We start from the raw sequence: 22319 nt of genomic DNA on the forward strand, positions 1-22319 counted from the left end.
CCATCAACTCGAGCTGCTTTAGTTTGAACTCCCTTTCCCTTTCTTTATCCTGAAATTCTCTCCCTTCCCTATGTGCTCTTTCCTTAAATTCTCCTTCTTTTTCTCTCTCTTGGAATTCTAATTTCCGCCTCTCCAATTTTAATCTCTCTACCGCTACTCTATCCATTTTGTCTTCCTCAATTTCCACCTGTAAACAATTGACTACCCATTTTAATGTTTCGGGCTTTTGGCCGGAATTCTAATTCTATGTGCCTGGTTAACACTTTTAACTGTTTGCGAGTCAGACCTTTTAACTCCTCGAACATAACACTGTCTGGTTCTTATGGAAAAGTACGGGCATCAAACATAGATGTGTGTGTTTTCCTATTTCTCCTAATTTTAAACTTACTCTAATTTAACTGAAAGAGAGCCTGGTTAAATTGGCTCCTTGTTAAACACAATTACTGGATCTGGAAAAGGTATCCAAAGGAAGGGGAACATTGTTAGATTAACCCTTTGTTGCTACCAGCAGAGGGTGGGTTGAAACAGCCAATGAACCCCAAGCTCACCCAGGTTTGTAACAATTTGGGGGATGCAAACTTAAGAAAGCCTTTTTTGCAGTTTCTTAAACTCAGTTTTGAGAAACAATTTACTTTCCCCACTCGCTTCATAGCTCAGTGGTAAGAGCACTGGTCTTGTAAACCAGGGGTCGCAAGTTCAATTCTTGGAGCGACACAGTGGCACAGTGGTTAGCACTGCTGCCTCACAGTGCCAGGGATTCGGGTTCAATTTCAGCCTCGGGTCACTGTCTGTGTGGAGTTTGCACGTTCTCCCTGTGTCTGCAGGGGTTTCCTCCAGGTTCTCCGGTTTCCGCCCACAGTCCAAAGATGTGCAGGTTAGGTGGATTGGCCATGCTAAATTGCCCCTTAGGGTCCAAAGATGTGCAGGTTAGGTGGATTGGCCATGCTAAATTGCCCCTTAGGGTCCAAAGATGTGCAGGTTAGGGGGATTAATGGGATAAAAATGTAGGGTATGGGTAAGATGCTCTCTGGCAAAGAGTCGGAGCAGACTCGATGGGCTAAATGGCCTCTTCTGCACTGTCGGGATTGTATGATATAATACATATACACATATATATCATTGTGATACATGTTGAAAGTGATTGACAAATGAACCAAAGGCAATAGGAGGAAATGATTTTGTGATCTCGAATGAAGTGCCTGAAACAGCAATGGAAACAGATTCAATGTTACACTGAAGAGAGATCAGAGAAATACTGAAGTGAAAAGCATTCTGGGCTACGCGGAAAGAGCAGGGGGTGGGGGAAGGTTGGCATTAATTGGGCAGCACTGTCAAAGAGCTGACACTGGTACAAAGGATCAAATGGCCTCACAGAAGGTGCTGTGTGACTCTGTTTCCCTGGGGCGATATGTTGGAGATGGTGAATTCCATATATAAAAACAAGAAGTCTCAACATGTTGCGGGATCCCAGTTTGTGGTGTTTTAGACAATGCATCGTGCAGGTTATTAGGTCAGAATGTTGTTCACATTGGCAGGATTTTCCAGTCCCGCTGCAGTGAATGGAAAAATTATTTGAGCTTCGCACTCTGCGCCCTCTCTTGCAGTGGCAGTGGGGCATAAACAGCTGGAATATTCCGCCCATTGACTGCAGATTCATCTCATTGCAGATTATGGGATCTTTCTATGTGCAAAATGGCTGACTCGTTTGCCCACATAATGACAATTATTTTACTTCAAAGTATTACTTTGTGCAAAGTTTTCTGAGTAATGCGATGAAACATTATACAAATAAATGCATTAATACATCAATCAATAACTCATCCTGTCATGCTGTGTGAATTCACTAAGAGAACAATTTCAATGTTAACATCATCAACAAGTTATTTTCAAAACAATTCACAGAATCATAGAATTTCTGCAGCGCAGAAGCAGGCCATTCGGCCCACCGAGTCTGCACTGACTCATCTTACCCAGAGCCTATCCCCATAAACCTATGTATTTACCCCGCTACTCTCCCTAACATACATATTCCAACAAATTTATGAATGAAGAAAATGATGGTAATGCTTAGTTAAATGCTTTAAAATAGCACCACTTTACACTTATATAACACCTTTACCTTTGTAAAATGTCCCAAGGCATTTCAATGATGTGCTGGTTAGGTGGATTGGCCATGCTAAATTGCCCCTTCGTGTCCCAAGATGTGGAGGTGAGAGGGATTAGCCATGGTAAATGTGTAGGTTACAGGGATAGGGTGGGGAGAGGGCCTGGATAAGATACTCTGTCAGAGAGTCGGTGCAGGCTCGATGGGCACTGTACGGATTCTATGAACTCCATGATTTCACAATTGTCAGCGATTAAAATTCAACACCAAGCTACATATGGAGATTGAGGGTAGGTGACTAAAAACCTGGCTGGTAAGTTTTAAGGAGCGCCTTAAAGGTGGAGAGAGCCTGGTGGAGAGGTGAAGAGATTTAGGGAGTGGTTTCAGAGCTTTTAGACTCAGCAGTAGATGGCACAATCCCTGATCACTGTGAAAAATGGATGAATTGCAGAGTGGGGAGCTCAGAAACATTGGGAAAGATTCAGGAATCCTTGTAATATAAAGGGGATTTGACCTATCAACCGCTGGCCCTCCGAATCAAAGACCAGCCTTCACTGTCAATCGCTCACACTGTTTAGTCACTATTGTGACTGCAATCACACTTTGACGAGGGTTCTTGAACCCAGCACAGAATTGGTGTTTAACATTCAATTAGTAAGAAGTGTGTCCACAGCCCCGGTGCCAGTCTTGGGAGAAACGGAACAAAAAAACATTCTAGACATTTTATCTTTGGGTCAGAGCATTCTCTTGTTTTTACAGCATGTTTAGATCCACAGAAACATCTTCTCTCTCTCCGCAATCTGCTGTGTGATTCCAAGCAGATTTACGGGGAGACACAGCGCAGGGCATTCACTCCTCAATGAACCAGGGGCTGATGAGGAGAAGTTTGTCGCACGCTCAGTTGTGAGTTGGAAGGCGCTGTCTGAAAGGGCAGTGGAAGCTGATCCGACAATAACCTTCAAAAGAGAACTGGATAAATCCTGGAAAATGAGAAACGGCAGTATCCCAAGAAAAGAGCGATGGAGTGGGATTCATTGGATAGATCCCCTGAAGGGTCAGCACAGACTGAGAGGGCCAAATGGCCTCCTTCTGCTTTGTAAAAGTCTATGATTCAAATGGATTATCAATTAATCTGCACGACCCTTGCAGGAGGTGCCAGGACTCAACACCTGCTCTAGCACGTGCTCTGTCTGTAAGGCAAATGTTTTCAGAGTATAGAATGAAATTGTAGCTTTCTACCCATTATAACTCCAATTCTATCTAATTAATAACCTAGGTCAGCACTGAGAGCAATGGATATCTTGGTTTGGGATTTTAATTTGCACAGCGATTATTATGTTTCAGACTCACCAGTTACTGTAATTCCTGCTTCCACCCAGGTGCCTGACAAGTTGAATTTGTTCTAATTTACATTTGTCACAGTTATGTTGTTTTGAGTTCCTCTTATATCCTTAATGCTCCTTCTCATTGTTGTACTAATTTAATTAATTTGCTTGGCTGAAATTAGTCAATTTTTGCCATAATCAATCCCCAGTCATCTTTTACTTTGCTCCTTTAATGTTGTCTCTGTTTGTGAGACCAACTACCATATTTAAAAGTCATTTTTCTTTGACATTGAACGTATCAAAATCACAGGATTACGGGATACTATTTCAGTCTCCCTATTCCTCATTTCCCCTCAATGTGGCGACGCCATTCCTGCCAATGTGTTTGAAGGCAGGAGAATGGGGATGAGAAAAATATCAGCCATGATTGAATGGCGGAGCAGACTCGATGGGCCGAGTGGCCTAATTCTGCTCCTATGTCTTATGGTTTGATTCAGAAACGATAATCCAGGGGCCTTCCCACTCTATCAAATCTGTCCATACATGGTGAGTATTGGTAGCTTAAACCATTGTAACTTTCCTTAACATTTGTATAAAACAATAAACAGGGAAGAAAAACAAGCATGTGTTGCCCATCTCTAATTGCCCTCGAACTTCGTGACCCACTCGGCCATTTCAGAGGACAGTTAAGAGTCAACCAGAATGTTGCAACTGACTAAGTTGCTTAGAATTGGTCTATTTATCCAATTGATGACATTCTGCACAGCCACCATTCCGTGACATTATGATGATAACAAGGGCTTGCATTCATATGGCACCTTTAACACAAAAACCATTCCAAAGGGCTTCACAGGAGGTTACCAAACAAAATTGTGACACTGAGCCGCATAAGGAGATATTAGGATGGGAGGTTGAGCAAAGCTTGGGCAAAGAGGGAGATTTTGAGAGAGAGAGTTTAGGGAAATTCTTCCAGAGTTTTGGGACGAGGCAACTGAAGGCACAACAGCCAATGGAAGAGCACTGCAGATTCTGAAGAGGCCAGGGGTCGATGAGGTCAGAGATCTTGGGGGGGCGGGGCTGGAGGAGGTTACAGAGTTAGGCGGGGGGCATTTGTACAGGAGGGTGAGATTTTGAAATACAAGGCAAAGCTAAGCTAAGAAGCAACATAAGGAGCAGAGAGGCTGATGGGCACTCCACAAGCAGCACAGAAAGTTCCTTCCAACTGCGGAGAATTAGTGAGAACATCACTTTCCCAGCGATATAACCCCATCACTCTGGTCACGGCGAGCGTTCTTCCTGCAAATGGGAACATTTGGAGTTTGAGAATTGATGCGCTTGCGTGGAGGACCCGCAATCTGTCGGCGTCATTTTGGACTGCTGTTGAGGCGTCGATATAATCCTGGAAACACTTCAACCAATGGTCGAAAGTGTTCGACGCTCCAGCGGCACGTGGATCTAAGGTAAGCCGATCGGGTTTTAACATTTGCTCCATGTTTTTTTTTCAAAACAAAAATTGTTGCTAATAAAATTGATGCGCGATTAATTCACTCAGGAGGCTGGATCGTCCCCGGGAAATAAAGGCTTTTCTTAGCAACAAGAATAGAGCATACTGCTTAACAATACAATCCCAGACTAAAGGGTCACTAGGAAGTGCAGTGACCTTTATACTCCTATAGGAAGGCGGAGCCGTGTACCACAGAACAATACCAACAGGTGGAACACCCCAACCCTAACCCCAACAGTAACAAGAGTAACATATGTACAAGTACCCATAGTGGTAACCATCTATGGTTCACCACAAGAATAATTGGAAATAGATACTTAAACGGTCAGTGTGGTCCCTTTACAATAGCTGGATCACAAATCTATTCAGAAACAAAGCCTTGAGATTTTGGGTGGAATTTTATAAGAATGATTCTAAGGGCCCGATTTTACCATCAAGTTGCGCCCATTTTCGGGCACAAAAACTTGATAAAGTTGGGCGTGAGGTGAGTAGCGGGATATGCGCCTGCCTCTGCGCAGGTTCCCCTTTCATCAAGGCCTGAAAATGGCTACTGTGCATGCATTTAAATTGACTTAATGGGCTGCATGCCCAAACGTACCGGCACTTCCACCTTTACCACCGCGTTCGCCCGTCCAGATTCTGCATGAAATGGACATGGTCCACAAAGGTCCGATTTGGGCGCTCCAGCTTCTGAGGAGGTAAGTTCAGAGCTTCTGGTGGCTCTCTGACTCAGATCAGTGGTGGTTGGGAGGGGTGGAGGAGGGTCAGATGGCTCTCTGGTGGCAGGGGTGAGGGAGGGGGGTCAGATGGCTCTCTGGTCGAGGGGCGGGGGGGCAGGGGGATATATATGTTGTGTTTTACACTGTGATGTATGCTACTCTGCGTGCGATCGATGGGGGGGTACGGGGGGTCCACTGCCACTCTGCGTGTGATCAGTGGGGGGGGGGGCGGGGGGGATCCGCTGCCCCTCTGCATGCGATCGGTGGGGGAGGAGGGGAGTCCGCTGCCACTCTGCATATGATCGGTGGGGGAGAAAGGGGGCAGGGGGCTGCGATCGGTCTGGGTAGGGGGTGGGGGGATAAGGGGGTCAGTTATGTTGTGGGGGTGGGGCAATGTCCATGGGGGCCGGGGGAAGCATTATCCGGCACGGGAGGGGTGTGGCAGAAGAGCGTTTTTCTATTTTTTTAACTGCGCCTGTGCAGTTGGAGGCGCCGATCGGGGCTGCAGCGTTTCGGGTGCGTTAAGCTCCGCCCACAGGCTTGTGCAGCATGATTCGGAATCACTGATATTTTTTCAGGCAGTGTGCGTGTGGGGACGCCTGAGAACGGGTCTAAAAGTCGGATCTGAGACAGTTTCAAGTCCGCCCAGCAGTTAGACTTAAAATGGTAAAATAGAGCCCTAAGTGTCCAGCTAGTGTCAAAATGGGAGAGTTGCAGATCTGTTTTTTGGCGAGTTTTTACACCCAATCCTGTGCACAAAGAGCATAAAAACATCGGTGAGACCATTCCTAGTGCTCCAGGCAGTGGGTGGGGCTTAATTTACCAGCCAGCCTGCAGAGGGAGCTATTGTGCATGCGCAGACCTCTATGTCTGTGTGTGCAGAACTCCGAGGCCGCACCTGCTCAATAGCAGCAGCAGAGCTCTGACAGACAGAGAGAGCTGTCAGGCCTCTGCTGTTGCAGCCAGGCTCAACCAACTCTCTCCCCCCCACTGCAATCATGGGTGCCCACGGCTGATTGAGAGCCCCACACCACATGAAAATGTATCCCCCACTGCCCAGACTGATCATGCCCTGCCAACGATTGTGATGCAGAGTGGCAGTGGGCCCCCCTTCCCCCGTATCGGTCGCTTGCAGAGTGGCAGCGGGTCCCCCTCCCTCCCTGATTGGGCTGCCCCTTCAGGCCCCACCCCATCAGCCCTGCCCCCCCATAGGCCACACCCACAGGCTCCGCCCCATGGAACTGCCTGGTGGGCATTATCAAGGTGCCAGGCTGGCACTGCCCAAGGGGCACCCCTTTGCCCTCCCTGGGGGGGCCTCAATAGCCTTCAGTTCTACCGACTGGGTCATTCATGGGGAGCAAATGTTTTCTTCGCTGGAGAGAACCTCTCCTGGCGAGGCCATAAAGGCAAACAAGCCCGGATCATTGAGTGCCGGACTCGCGAATGCCATTTAAATCAGTATTATAATATATTTAACTAATTTATTCAGCCTCTCACCCATTTCCGGCGAGCAAATCCGACTCTCATTAGATCGCGAGAGCCGTGAAATCGGGCATGATCCTTGCGCGGTTTTACCGGCTTGCACCATCCCTCGATGGGCGGGATGAACCGGTAAAACTCCAGCCCATGTTACTAAATATCAACATCTGAAATTTAATATGTTCAACTGAAATTCCTCATTTTACTTCATTAAAAAAGAATTGACCCTTTAAACAGGTTAGACTGTGATACATGCATTGCAGTGGGACTTATGGTGTGGTATATATACTATAATATATGTGGTGACTATATACCATGATATATATGGTGTGCTGTACGCTGTGATATATGTCATAGAGTCATAGAGGTTTACAGCATGGAAACAGGCCCTTCGGCCCAACTTGTCCATGCCGCCCTTTTTTTTAAAACCCCTAAACTAATCCCAATTGCCCGCATTTGGCCCATATCCCTCTATACCCATCATACCCATGTAACTATCTAAATGCTTTTTAAAAGATAAGATTGTACCCGTCTCTACTACTACCTCTGGCAGCTTGTTCCAGACACTCACCACCCTCTGTGTGAAAAAAAATGCCTCTCTGGACACTTTTGTATCTCTCCCTTCTCACCTTAAACCTATGCCCTCTAGTTTTAGACTCCCCTACCTTTGGGAAAAGATATTGACAATCTACCTTGTCTATGCCCCTCATTATTTTATAGACCTCTATAAGGTCACCCCTCAGCCTCCTACGCTCCAAAGGAAAAAGTCCCAGTCTATTCAGCCTCTCCTTATAACTCAATCCATCAAGTCCCGGTAGCATCCTAGTAAATCTTTTCTGCACTCTTTCTAGTTTAATAATATCCTTTCTATAATTGGGTGACCAGAATTGCACACACAGTATTCCAAGTGGGGCCTTACCAATGTCTTGTACAACTTTATCAAGACGTCCCAACTCCTGTATTCAATGTTCTGACCGATGAAACCAAGCATGCCGAATGCTTTCTTCACCACTCTGTCCACCTGTGACTCCACTTTCAAGGAGCTATGAACATGTACCCCTAGATCTCTTTGTTCTGTAACTCTCCCCAACACCCTACCATTAACTGAGTAAGTCCTGCCCTGGTTCAATCTACCAAAATGCATTACCTCGCATTTGTCTAAATTAAACTCCATCTGCCATTCGTCAGCCCACTGGCCCAATTGATCAAGATCCCGTTGCAATTGGAGATAACCTTCCTCACTGTCCACCATGCCACCAATCTTGGTATCATCTGCAAACTTACTGACCTTGCCTCCTATATTCTCATCCAAATCATTCATATAAATGGCAAATGACATTTGACCACCACATAATATATGTGGTAGTCATATACTATGATACATATATATATATATGTTGTGTTTTACACTGTGATGTATGTGGTGGTTATATACAATGATATGCATGGTGTGCTATACATTGATACATGTGGTGGTTATATACCATGATATATACATTGTGCTACATACTGTGATATATGTGATCATTATATACTATGATAAATACACTGTGTTTTACACTGTGATGTATGTGGTGGTTATATACCATGATATGTATAGCACACCATATATATCATGGTATATAACACCACATATATCACAGTGTATCACAGTGCTATATGGTGTATACCACACTATATATCACAGTATATACCACACCATATATACCGCCCTATATATATTACAGTCTTTACCGCACCATATATATCTTTTTGTGAACAGATTGTAACTCATTTAACTACCATCCATGCAAATTAGGGATGGGATAGTGTTTAAAATCCTGTGAGTGGAAATGCTGTTTAATTTTTAAAAATGGCCTTTATGTCATAAAAGGACATTAAAGACCAGCGTCTGAATGAGAACAAATCTTTAAACAAGGCTTGCAGTAAAAGATTTTAAAATGCTGATATTCCCTGAGTGGAATTTCAGTTGAGCCACAGAGTGATTTGAGGAAAGTGGCGTGTAGCAAGGCTGGGGCTGGGACACTGAACAGAGGCAGTAGTAGATGATTGTAACAGGGACACTGTGCACAGAGGCAGCAATAGGTGCTTGTAACAGGGACACAGCACAGAGGCAGCAATAGGTGCTTGTAACAGGGACACTGCACAGAGGCAGCAATAGATGCTTGTAACAGGGACACTGCACAGAGGCAGCAATAGATGCTTGTAACAGGGACACAGCACAGAGGCAGCAATAGGTGCTTGTAACAAGGACGCTGTGCACAGAGGCAGCAATAGGTGCTTGTAACAGGGACACAGCACAGAGGCAGCAATAGATGCTTGTAACAGTGACACAGCATAGAGGCAGCAATAGGTGCTTGTAACAGGGACACAGCATAGAGGCAGCAATAGATGATTGTAACAGGGACACAGCATAGAGGCAGCAATAGATGCTTGTAACAGGGACACAGCACAAAGGCAGCAGTAGATGTTTGTAACAGGGACACTGTGCACAGAGGCAGCAATAGGTGCTTGTAACAGGGACACAGCATAGAGGCAGCAATAGATGATTGTAACAGGGACACAGCATAGAGGCAGCAATAGATGCTTGTAACAGGGACACAGCACAAAGGCAGCAGTAGATGTTTGTAACAGGGACACTGTGCACAGAGGCAGCAATAGATGATTGTAACAGGGACAGCACAGAGGCAGCAATAGATGCTTGTAACAGGGACACAGCACAGAGACAGCAATAGATGATTGTAACAGGGACACAGCACAGAGACAGCAATAGATGATTGTAACAGGGACACAGCACAGAGACAGCAATAGATGATTGTAACGGGTCAAGGAGGTTTGCATTCCTGGTGCAGGAAACTCATTAACGCCCAACTTTCCGCCACTTTTGCGCATTGTATTTGGAGCTGGAAGAATTTGCGAATTTCTCTACACTTCTCTCCCCCCCCGCCCCCCCCAGCAGTAGCGATCAGCGGGGGTTTAATCTGCCACCTCTTTGCTGGGACCCAGTCACTCAGTGATGTCCCTGCACTTCCTTGTTTTAAATACAGCTGAGTTGCAGCAACACTTGGGGGATTTAGCCGTTTCATTCTGCCGGGCGGCCTCATTAATGCAAACATCCCAGGCTGTGACTGGCTTCTTTAATTTCTATTTTAGATTTAATTACTCCCCATGTCTTGCAATAAGCAAAGCTGAATCACACACACACACACAGAAACCGTGCGATGGGATTGAATCTGCAACCCCCACCGCCCCCCGCAACACATACACCAACCCTAACTCCCCTTCCCTTCCCTTCCCATAGGGTCAAGTGACCCAGCAGGTGCGACATGTGTTCAGCTAGCCCGTGAGTCAGGGTTCGAATCAAACTGCTATTGGTGTCTTTGTAGAGTAAGAATAGGAGTTACAGAACAGTAATCCCAGTAATCAAATCAAAATCACTAATTCTCGCAATAATATCAATAGTGCCTTTATTCCAACCGAATCCATATGCAAGAACCGTGCTTGGAGACTCAAATCCACTGCTATTCTTTCTCAAAGCAGAAATAATTGACCCCATTTCTTTGACAGCTGCTGGTGTTAGGGCTTATTAGATCGGTTGCCTAGGGGGCGTGTAAGGATAGAATACATAATGCTAAAGTTAAATAAACAGCACACAGAGATTTCACTGCGACCCTCCCAGGAAACTCGAGGGTTGTTGAGAAGGGTCACGTGGAGCTGAGTGCACATTCTCAGTTTGGGGCTAAAGTGTCCCATTGTCTCGGGGTCCTGTTCATGTCTCCGAAATCCTTCAGAAAATGAACATTCAATTGGCACTTTCCAAAGCTGCTTTCAGACAATGGACTTAACCACTTCCTCACCGACCCACTGAGTGCAGAGTTAGAGTCCTGAAGGACACCGCTTGTGGCTCCTTCCCCCAATGTAAAGGTGGCAGTAACACAACAGTCAGAGAGCATCATGAAGGAAGACAAAATCAAAACTTACATTTATATTTCTCAAGACATTCCAACACCTTTTACAGCCAATGAAATGCCTTCTGAGGCGTTGTCACTGAGGGGGTGGCACGGTGGCATGATAGTTAGCAGGGATCCGGGTTCAATTCCGGTCTGTGCGGAGTCTGCATGTTCTCCCCGTGTCTGCGTGGGTTTCCTCCGGGTGCTCAGGTTTCCTCCCACACTCCAAAGATGTGCAGGTTAGGTGGATTGGCCGTGCTAAATTGCGCCTTAGTGTCAGGGGGACTAGTTAGAGTAAATGCATGGGGTTATGAGGATAGGGTCTGGGTGGGATTGTGGTCGGTGCAGACTCGATGGGCTGAATGGTCTCCTTCTGCACTGTAGGGATTCTATGATTCTATGAAAGGAAGGAAATTAAGGGACATGCAGTGACCTCACAAACAGCATCACACCAGTTGAAGTTTGTACACTCTGCCCGACCCCTCCATCTCTCCCAGGAACTCAAGATCTCAGTTTTCTGTTACTGCTCCTGTTTGGGAGTCGGGGTACGAGGCATGTTATTTTTGAGAGTGTGTGGATCTGCTTTCACTTTGAATCAGGATAGTTCAGGGCGAAGGTGGGACTCACAATGCAGAATTCATCACACAAACAATTTCTCTGCTCACTCAGTATCCCCTCAGCATTTCTGTAGCCTTTTATCCAACAGTATCACTTGCTTTCCCATTGGACAATGGCTATTTGAGAAAATTTGTAACCACTTATATTCTATTTTTCCTTGACAGGCCTGTGCTAAATCACTGATTGTAACAACATCCCGATACAGGGGGAAACTATTAAATAATCTTAACAGTGAACAGAGTAGAATTAATGTGGACATTGCAGCACTTCAGGAGACACGCGTCCCTGCAAGAGGATCACTAATGGAGCAAGATGACACCTTTTACTGGCAGGATGGAGATCCTAACGAGCCAAGACAACATGGATTGGGCTTCACTATCAGAATCTCCTAACTCAGAGTGATAGGCTGCCTACAAATGGCTCGGAATGCAAACCGTCCATCCAACTGTCTGCCACCCCTAGACCAATAAACCCACTCAGTATCTATATCCCAACACTGTGTCCCTAGATGAACAGACCCATTCGGTATCTATACCCCAACACTGTGTCCCCAGACCAATATACCCACTCAGTATCTATACCCCAACACTATGTCCCTAGACAAATATACCCACTCAGTATCTATACCGCAACACTGTCCCTAGACCAATATATCCATTCAGCATCTATACCCCAACACTATCCCGAGATCCAATATACCCACTCAGTAAATATTCCCCAACACTGTCCCGAGACCAATATATCCACCCAGTATCTGCATCCCCACACTGTCCTTAGACCAATATACCGAGTCAGTATCTATACCCCAATACTGCGTCCCTGGACCAATATGCCCACTCAGTCTCAATACCCCAACAATGTGTCTCTAGACCAATATACCCACTCAGTACCTATACCCCAACACTGTCCCGAGACCAATATACCCGCTCAGTATCTATACCCCAACACTGTCCCGAGACCAATATACCCGCTCAGCATCTATACCCCATCAGTGTCCCTAGACCAATATACCCGCTCAGTATCTGTGCCCCAACACTGTGTCCCTAGACCAATATACCCGCTCAGTATTTATATCACAGCACTGTGGGCCTAGACCAATAAACCCGCTCAGTATCTACACCTCAACACTGTGTCCCTAGACCAATACACCCGCTCAGTATCTACACCTCAACACTGTGTCCCTAGACCAATATACCCGCTCAGTATCTACACCTCAACACTGTGTCCCTAGACCAATTAACCCGCTCAGTATCTACACCTCAACACTGTGTCCCTAGACCAATTAACCCACTCAGTATCTACACCTCAACACTGTGTTCCTAGACCAATACACCCGCTCAGTATCTACACCTCAACACTGTGTCTCTAGACCAATATACCCACTCAGTATCTATACCCAACACTGTCTCTAGACCAATATACCCGCTCAGTATCTATACCCCAATACTGTCCTGAGGCCAATATACCCACTCAGTATCTATATCCCAACACTGTGTCCCTAGACCAATAGACCCACTCAGTACCTTTACCCCAACAGTGTCCCGAGAACAATATACCCGCTCAGTATCTATACCTCAACACTGTGTCCCTAGACCAATATACTCACTCAGTATCTATTCCCCAACTCTGTGTCTCTAGACCAATTAACCCACTCAGTATTTATACCCCAAACACTGTGTCTCTAGACCAATATACCCACTCCGTATCTATACCCCTACACTGTACTGAGAACAATATACATGCTCAGTATCTATACCCCAACACTGTGTCTCTAGACCAATATACCCGCCCAGTATCTGTACCCAACACTGTGTCCCTAGACCATTATACCCACTCCGTATCTATACCCTTACACTGTCCCTAGAACAATATACCTGCTTAGTATCTATACCCCAACACTGTGTCTCCAGACCAATATACTCACTCAGTATCTATTCCCCAACACTGTCCCTAATACAATATACATGCTCAGTATCTATACCCCAACACTTTGTCCCTCGACCAATATACCCACTCCGCATCTATACCCCTACACTGTCCCGAGAACAATATACATGTTCAGTATCTATACTCCAACACTGTGTCCCTCGACCAATATACTCACTCAGCATCCATTCCCCAACACTGTGTCTCTAGAACAATATGTCCGTTCAGTATCTAAACCCCAACACTGTGTCCCTAGACCAATTAACCCACTCAGTATCTAAACCCCAACACTGTGTCCCTAGACCAATTAACCCACTCAGTATCTAAACCCCAACACTGTGTCCCTAGACCAATAAACCCACTCAGTATCTATACCCAACACGCTGTTGCTCATCTGAAATTAAAGACCGGTTCTACGAGGAAGTCCGCAACATCACCACCCCTACAACGAGCATCAGTTCCTGCTGGGTCACTTTAGCATTAGGGTTGGGGCGACCTTGACTCCAGGTCTTCCTGCCTTGGATGACATGGCTTTGGAAGGGTGAACGAGAATGGGTAGAGACTGCTGGAGTTGTGTGCTTACCACGATCTCTACATCACCAACACGTTCTTTCAAACCAAACACTGTCGCCAGATTTCATGGAGAAATCCAAGATTATGGCGGTGGCGCCAGCTGGACCTCATTGTTAGCAGCAAGTCTCTATAAACAGTGCGCTAATTACACACAACATCCACAATGCAGACTGACACACCAACCACTCCCTGATGAGCAAAGTTAGATTCTAACCAAAGAAGATGCATCATTCCAAGCACAATGGTCATCCATGCATTAAAGTCCCCAGAATATCTCACCCACCGCTCTCACAGGGGTTTCTCAATTCTCCTGAACAAACTCTTTGAAACACCCCCTGTATGGGTTGCAGAGACAAGTGGCCCCATATTAGAGACGTCATCTATAACTCAGTAAGGACCACCTTTAGCAAACACGGGAAGCAGAATGCAGACCGGTTTCAAGGCCACTTTGAAGAGATGGAACCAGTTAGAATCGCCAAGCGTACTACTCTGTGCATTACAAACAAACCCCCAGCAAGGAAACATCCTCAGCATATAAAGCCGCCAGAAGCACCGTGCAAAGAACAGCTTAAAGTAAAATGATTACTTATTTGTCACAAGTAAGACTTACATTAACACTGCAACGAAGCTACTGTGAAATTCCCCTCATCGCCACAGTCCAACACCTGTTCGGGTCGATACACCTAACCAGCACGTCTTTCAGAAGACACGGGGAGAATGTGCAAACTCCACATGGACAGTGACCCAAGCCAGGAATCGAACTCGGGTCCCTGGCACTGTGAGGCAGCAGTGCTAACCACTGTGCTACTGTGCCACCCCTTGGCAGGCACAGCTTGGCGCAGTGCAAAATGACCATGGCAACACCACTGCATGATGTGGAGATGCCGGCATTGGACTGGGGTAAACACAGTAAGAAGTCTCACAACACCAGGTTAAAGTCCAACAGGTTTATTTGGTAGCGCAAGCCACTAGCTTTCGGAGCGCTGCCCCTTCATCAGGTAAGTGCCAATGCAACACCAATGCAGTCAGAACCAGCTGGCCTCTGACACCGGAAACAACAGAGAAATGTGTGACAGCATCAAGAAAGCTTTTGGAGCCAATCATCAAGACCGCCCCCCTCAAGTCTAAATCAGGGGAACCAATCACTGACCAAAGCAAATGAATGGCAAGGTGGAATGCTGCCTTGTACTGTACCCCAGGGAAACCGTGTCACTGGCGCTGCCCTCGGTGCAGTTCAACCTCTGACAGTCACGGACAAGCTGGACAAACAGCCAGTGGAACCGGAGCTCAGTAACACTATCGATTCTTTATCCAATACCTCGTCACACCTCATTCAGCTGCTAATGTAAATCCACATCTGTTTAAATGGCTGCTCATCACGGCCAGGTGAATGAAGAAACTTTAGGCAGTATGGCGGCATAGTGGGTTGGCACTGCTGCCTCACAGCGCCAGTGACCCGGGTTCAATTCCCGGCTTGAGTCACTGTTTGTGTGGAGTTTGCACATTCTCCCCATGTCTGAGTGGGTTTTCTCCGGGTGTTCCGGTTTCCTCCCACAGTCCGAAAGACATGCTGGTTAGGTGCATTGGCCGTGCTAAATTCTCCCTCAGTGTACCCGAACAGGCGCCGGAGTGTGGCGACTAGGGGATTTTCACAGTAACTTCATTGCAGTGTTAATGTAAACCTACTTGTGACTAATAAATAAACTTTAACTTTAGAGAAGAAAACAAAGTCCCACCTTCAGGAAACGTATGGAAATTGTTCCTCAATCTGATAGGATAAAAAACAATAGACATCATAACACAATAATCTTACAAGACCATAAAGTATAAACGTGGCAACCAACAGTTTATAATGAACACCAAGCACTGAGATTAATCTATTTGTCATTAACTTTTTGTAATACAAGCTATAAAAGAAAGACTTGTATTTGATGGAGAGGATCCTGAGAGACAGGATTTATGATCATCTAGAGAAGTTTAGTATGATCAAAAGTAGTCAGCACGGCTTTGTCAGGGGCAGGTCGTGCCTTACGAGCCTGGTTGAGTTCTTTGAAAATGTGACCAAGCACATTGACGAAGGAAGAGCGGTGGATGTGGTCTATATGGACTTCAGCAAAGCGTTCGATAAGGTCCCCCATGCAAGACTTCTTGAGAAAGTGAGAGGGCATGGGATCCAAGGGGCTGTTGCCTTGTGGATCCAGAACTGGCTTGCCTGCAGAAGGCAGAGAGTGGCTGTGGAGGGGTCTTTCTCTGCATGGAGGTCAGTGACCAGTGGAGTGCCCCAGGGATCTGTTCTGGGACCCTTGCTGTTTGTCATTTTCATAAATGACCTGGATGAGGAAGTGGAGGGATGGGTTGGTAAGTTTGCTGACGACACCAAGGTAGGTGGTGTTGTGGATAGTTTGGAGGGATGTCAGAAGTTGCAGCGAGACATAGATAGAATGCAAGACTGGGCGGAGAAGTGGCAGATGGACTTCAACCCGGATAAGTGTGTAGTGATCCATTTTGGCAGATCCAATGGGATGGAGCAGCAGTATAAAATGAAGGGTACCATTCTTAGCAGTGTAGAGGATCAGAAGGACCTTGGGGTCCGGGTCCATAGGACTCTTAAATCGGCCTCGCAGGTGGAGGATGCGGTCAAGAAGGCGTATGGCGTACTAGCCTTCATTAATCGAGGGATTGAGTTTAGGAGTCGGGAGATAATGCTGCAGCTTTATAGGACCCTGGTTAGACCCCACTTGGAGTACTGCGCGCAGTTCTGGTCACCTCATTACAGGAAAGATGTTGAAGCCATTGAAAGGGTGCAGAGGAGATTTACAAGGATGTTGCCTGGATTGGGGGGCATGCCTTATGAGGATAGGTTGAGGGAGCTTGGTCTCTTCTCCCTGGAGAGACGAAGGATGAGAGGTGACCTGATAGAGGTTTACAAGATGTTGAGGGGTCTGGATAGGGTAGACTCTCAGAGGCTATTTCCAAGGGCTGAAATGGTTGCTACGAGAGGACACAGGTTTAAGGTGCTGGGGGGTAGGTACAGGGGGGATGTCAGGGGTAAGTTTTTCACTCAGAGGGTGGTGGGTGAGTGGAATCGGCTGACGTCGGTGGTGGTGGAGGCAAACTCGTTGGGGTCTTTTAAGAGACTTCTGGATGAGTACATGGGATTTAATGGGATTGAGGGCTATAGATAGGCCTAGAGGTGGGGATGTGATCGGCGCAACTTGTGGGCCGAAGGGCCTGTTTGTGCTGTGGCTTTCTATGTTCTATGTTCTATTTACACAGGTCCTATCACAGCTTGAGGATGTCCCAAAGCACTTTACAGCTCATTAAATTAGAGATTGTGTAATGTAGGAAATGCAGCAGCCAATTTACACCTAGCCAGTTCCTCGGTACAGCAAAGTCATAATGACCATAATGAGCTGTTTCACATGTGGATTGAGGGCTAAAGTTTGGACAGGACTCCAGGGAGAACTTTCCCGCTCTGTGAAATGGTACTGTGGCATCTGTAACATCAGCTGAGTGAAGAGGTGTGTTAATGTGTCAACTGAAATATGGCATGGTGCTCTCTCAGAACTAGACTGGAGTGACGGCCTGGATCTTGTCCTTAGTTCCCGAGAGCGCGACCCACAACCTTCTTGATTTGATTTGATTTATTATTGTCACATGTATTGGGATACAGTGAAAGTATTGTTTCTTACGCGCTATACAGACAAAGCATACCATTCATAGAGTACATGGGGAGAAGGAAAGGAGAGGGTGCAGAATATAGGGTGAGATTCTCCGGTCTCCCAGCTGCGTGTATCCCGCTGGTGGGAGGTTTCACGTTGTTTGCCAGTGGCGGGATTCTCTAGTCCTACTGCTGTCAATGGAAATTCCCGCTGATGTCACCCCCACGCCGACGTGAAACCCGCAGGCAGGACTGGAGAATTCCACCGGCGTGAACGGTTGGAGAACTCCGGCCATCGTGTTGGAGTTACAGATAGGGTGCAGAGAAAGATCAACTTAATATAAGGTAAGTTCGTTCGAAAGTCTGATGGCAGCAGGGAAGAAGCTGTTCTTGAGTTGGTTGGTATGTGACCTTAGACTTTTGTATCTTTTTCCCGACGCAAGAAGGTGGAAGAGAGAATGTCTGGAGTTCATGGGTCCTTGATCATGCTGGCTGTTTTTCCGAGGCAGCGGGAATGCCAACCCCGCTGACACCCAGATTTTATCGGCTGATTTTATTTAGTCCTTTTAGCTTGTATTGTAAAGTTTATTTATTAGTGTCACAAGTAGGCTTACATTGACACTGCAATGAAGTTACTGTGAAAATCCCCCAGTCGCCACACTCTGGTGCCTGTTCGGGTACACTGAGGGAGAATTTAGCACGGCCAATGCACCTAACCAGCACGTCTTTTGGACTGTGGGAGGAAACTGGAGGAAACCCACACAGACACGGGGAGAACTCCACACACAGAGTGACCCAAGCCAGGAATCGAACCCTGCGGGTCCCTGGTGCTGTGAGGCAGCAGTGCTAACCACTGTACCACCGTGCCGCCCCGTATTTCTATATTTCTGAGGATTTATGTGTGCCATACACATTGGATGATGCCTGATCCCTTGCTTGGGATAAGGCGTCACACTTTCCCACAACTGCTGCCTGAAGTGTTCAGCTGCTGGGAGGAGGAAGGTCTCGGTCAGTGCGAGGAGTCGCTGACTATCTGGTGGTGTGGTTCTGGGTTTAGCAGTCACTGGCAGTGTGGTCACTACTCGGCCACAATCAGAGGCCACCCTGCAAAGAGTTAATGTTTTCCTGGCTCCCCACTCCCTGCACCAATTGTGAATGGTGTTTGAACACTGAGCCCCAGCCTGCTCCCATTAAGGGTTGGTCTCCAGCTGTGGCCATCACTTGTGCATATTCAGAACTGGTATAAAGAAACTTGCATTAAAATGGATTAGAGAGCCTTGCAGTGAAGGGGTAGGCAGCCTGAGAATTAGGTTTAAAATGTACATAAATAGATTGCGGATCTATCTGAGCCATATGTAAATTTATTACCGGATTATGTCAGCATTTGAAAATTATTACTTGGGGAAGCTGTGATTCAGAAAGGGAGAGAAGAAAATCAAATAAAGACACTGGTTAAATCAAACAAACATCATGTTCAGAAAAGGCAAACGACTGCAACCGGCAGTAAATTAGTCAGAAATTTCATTCCAGTCAATTAGTAACTTGAAAAAGATGAAGCGTTTGCACCAATCACAACACCGTCCGGCTTCATAGGAACTGCTTACTTTCTGCTCAATTCTTTGCAACATCAATAATGTCTCTGCAGATATTAGTGATTTAAAGGGATGGTGAGTGGAACTGAGCACTGATTAATGGTCAGTGATTTGCTAGCTATGAACAACTTCTTTCCTGCTGCCGTCAGACTTTTGAATGGACCTACCTTGCATTAAGTTGATCTTTCTCTGCACCCTAGCTATGACTGTAACACTACATTCTGCACTCTCTCCTTTCCTTCTCTATTTCCTTCTCTTTATCTGTATTGCACGGAAGAAAGAATACTTTTCACTGTAAACTATTACATGTGACAATAATAAATCAAATCAAATGTCCTAAGCTCTTAAAAGCAGCAACTTATTTCCTCAGACACATTGAAGAGCTTGTGCACTTGTAACAGTCATTCTTACAGCTAGTTACGAAATGATGAGTTTAGACCTTGCTGATATTATTTGTGCATTGAGGGTAGCAGATGGAAGCGCTAGGGATTGGGGGGCATTTTCATGCAGCTCATTTTGAATCAAATCTGCAGGAGTGAAGTTTCCCGTTCTGTGAGCCCTCCCCAGGGAGACTATAGTCGGCAGCGCTGCTGTCAGAAGGTCAAAGGCAGCTTTATCCAGCATTGGATGAACCATCAGTGTCATGGGTGCAATCGGGACTCCACCAAATTCCCGTGGCGCCTCAGTGACATTACTCCATCTCAGGGGCTTCTCACAACCCTGTCCCATTTGAATGGAGAAACAGCAGCAATTGTCGCTGTCTGCATTTCTAATGTCCTCTCTTTAAGTTTAAAGTTTATTTATTAGTGTCACAAGTAGGCTTACATTAACACTGCAATGAAGTTAGTATGAAAATCCCCTAGTCGCCACACTCCGGCGCCTGTTCCAGTACACTCAGGGAGAATTTAGCATGGCCAATGCACCTAACGTCTTTCGGACTGTGGGAGGAAACCGGAGCACCCGGAGGAAATCCACGCAGACATGGGGAGAATGTGCAGATTCCACACAGACAGTGACCCAAGCCGGGAATCGAACCCGGGTCCCTGGCGCCGTGAGGCAGCCGTGCTAACCACTGTGCCACCATGTTCCCTTTCACAATACCATCCAATTTTGAGTGTCGATTTTGGAGGAGAATTCCCTTTATGATTTTCCTCTTGTGTCACCTAACATACAAAATGAAAAAAGCAAGGCTAGTATTTGTAGAGCACCTTTCACAACCCCAGAATGTCCCAAAACTGTTTACAGCCAGCAGAATGTTTTAAAAATGTTTAATTTAGTAATGTAGGAAACACAACAGCTAATTTGTGCAAAGCAAGATCCCTGTACAGTAAACTAATCACAATGAGATCATTTGTATTAGTGATGTGGATTGGGAGAAAAATATTGGGCAGGGAACTAGGGAGAACATGCCTCCTCTTCAAGAGGCGGTCTAACCAAGGTGTCTGCCACCCAAGATGTCAAACAGATCTTCAGTTTGACGTCTCATCTATAAGACAGCAGTAGTGACAATGCAGCACTCCCTCAGTATCGCAACAGTCAGATATTACCTATCGTAAGGAATGAAACCTGCTACAGTTTGATATGTAATTACACACTGCGGTCTCTAGCTGGCTTCTTGCTTTTAATCATTGTCCTGAGGAATACAATCATGAAGCTGACATTTTATATCTGTCTTTTATAACACGGTGAAAATATTCCGCCTTGTCCAAAATCCAGCTGTGAATTTCATGTTTAATTTTGCTTAAAATGCCCTTTTTTAAAAAAAAGATGCAAGGTGCTGACATAACAATAATACATAAATAGCGTATCATGAGAAATCCTTTCATTGGATGGGTGTTTAATGAACAGTGTGACTAATTGTCTCATAAACCATGGACTAATCCCTCTGGTCACTTCATGTAAATCTTCTCTTTGAGATAAGCTAATGTCTTTAGCTCTGGGTTTTTACAGAATCAGCTACCAATGCGCAAGGAGCTTTGATTATTCCCAATTGCCTCTATCGTAAGACACCACAGGATTTCATCGAAGCTCACAGCAGAGGAGGAAGCCATTAAGCTCATTCTGTGCTAGTTCTGTTAAAAGAACATTCTCACTAATCCCACTTCCTGCGCTTGTCTTCTCATTCAATCCCTTTTGAAGGTTACAGTTGAAACTACCTCCATCACCCTGCCAGGAGTGCATCCAGACCAGAACAACTCGCTGTGTAAAACAACTCCTGTACACGTCCCCTCTGGTCCACTTGTTTTTTAATGTTTTTATTCATTCATCGATGTGAGCTTCGCGGACTTATTTCAAAATAATTGCGGGACGGATCAGATCTGAGCTCCGCAGTCCTGACACATCCAGTCGTGAATGGTGGTGGATAATTAGACAACTCACGGAGGAGGAGGCTCCAAAAATATCCCTGTCCTGAATGAAGGAGGAGCCCAGCACATCAGAGCAAAAGACAAGGCTGAAACATTCGCAACAATTTTTAGCCAGAAGTGGTGAGAGGATGATCCATCACGGCCTCCTCCGGAGGTCCCCAGCATCAAATGTGATAAATATGAGATTATCCACTTTGGTAGCAATAATAGGAAGACAGATTATTACTTGAATGGGTGTAAATTGAGAGAGGTGGATACTCAATGAAACCTTGGTGTCCTTGTGTATCAGCCGCTGAAGGTAAGCGCACAGGTCCAGCAGGCAGTAAAGTCGGCAAATGGTATGTTGGCCTTCATAGCAAGAGGATTTGAGTACAGGGATAGGGATGTTTTGCTGCAATCGTATAGGGCATTGTTGAGGCTATACCTGGAGTATTGTGTGTAGTTTTGGTGTCCTTATCTGAGGAAGGATGTCCTTGCTATAGGGGGAGTACAGTGAAGGTTT

The sequence above is a fragment of the Mustelus asterias genome, chromosome 28 (genome assembly GCF_964213995.1).
Source record: "Mustelus asterias chromosome 28, sMusAst1.hap1.1, whole genome shotgun sequence".
NCBI lineage: Eukaryota > Metazoa > Chordata > Chondrichthyes > Carcharhiniformes > Triakidae > Mustelus > Mustelus asterias.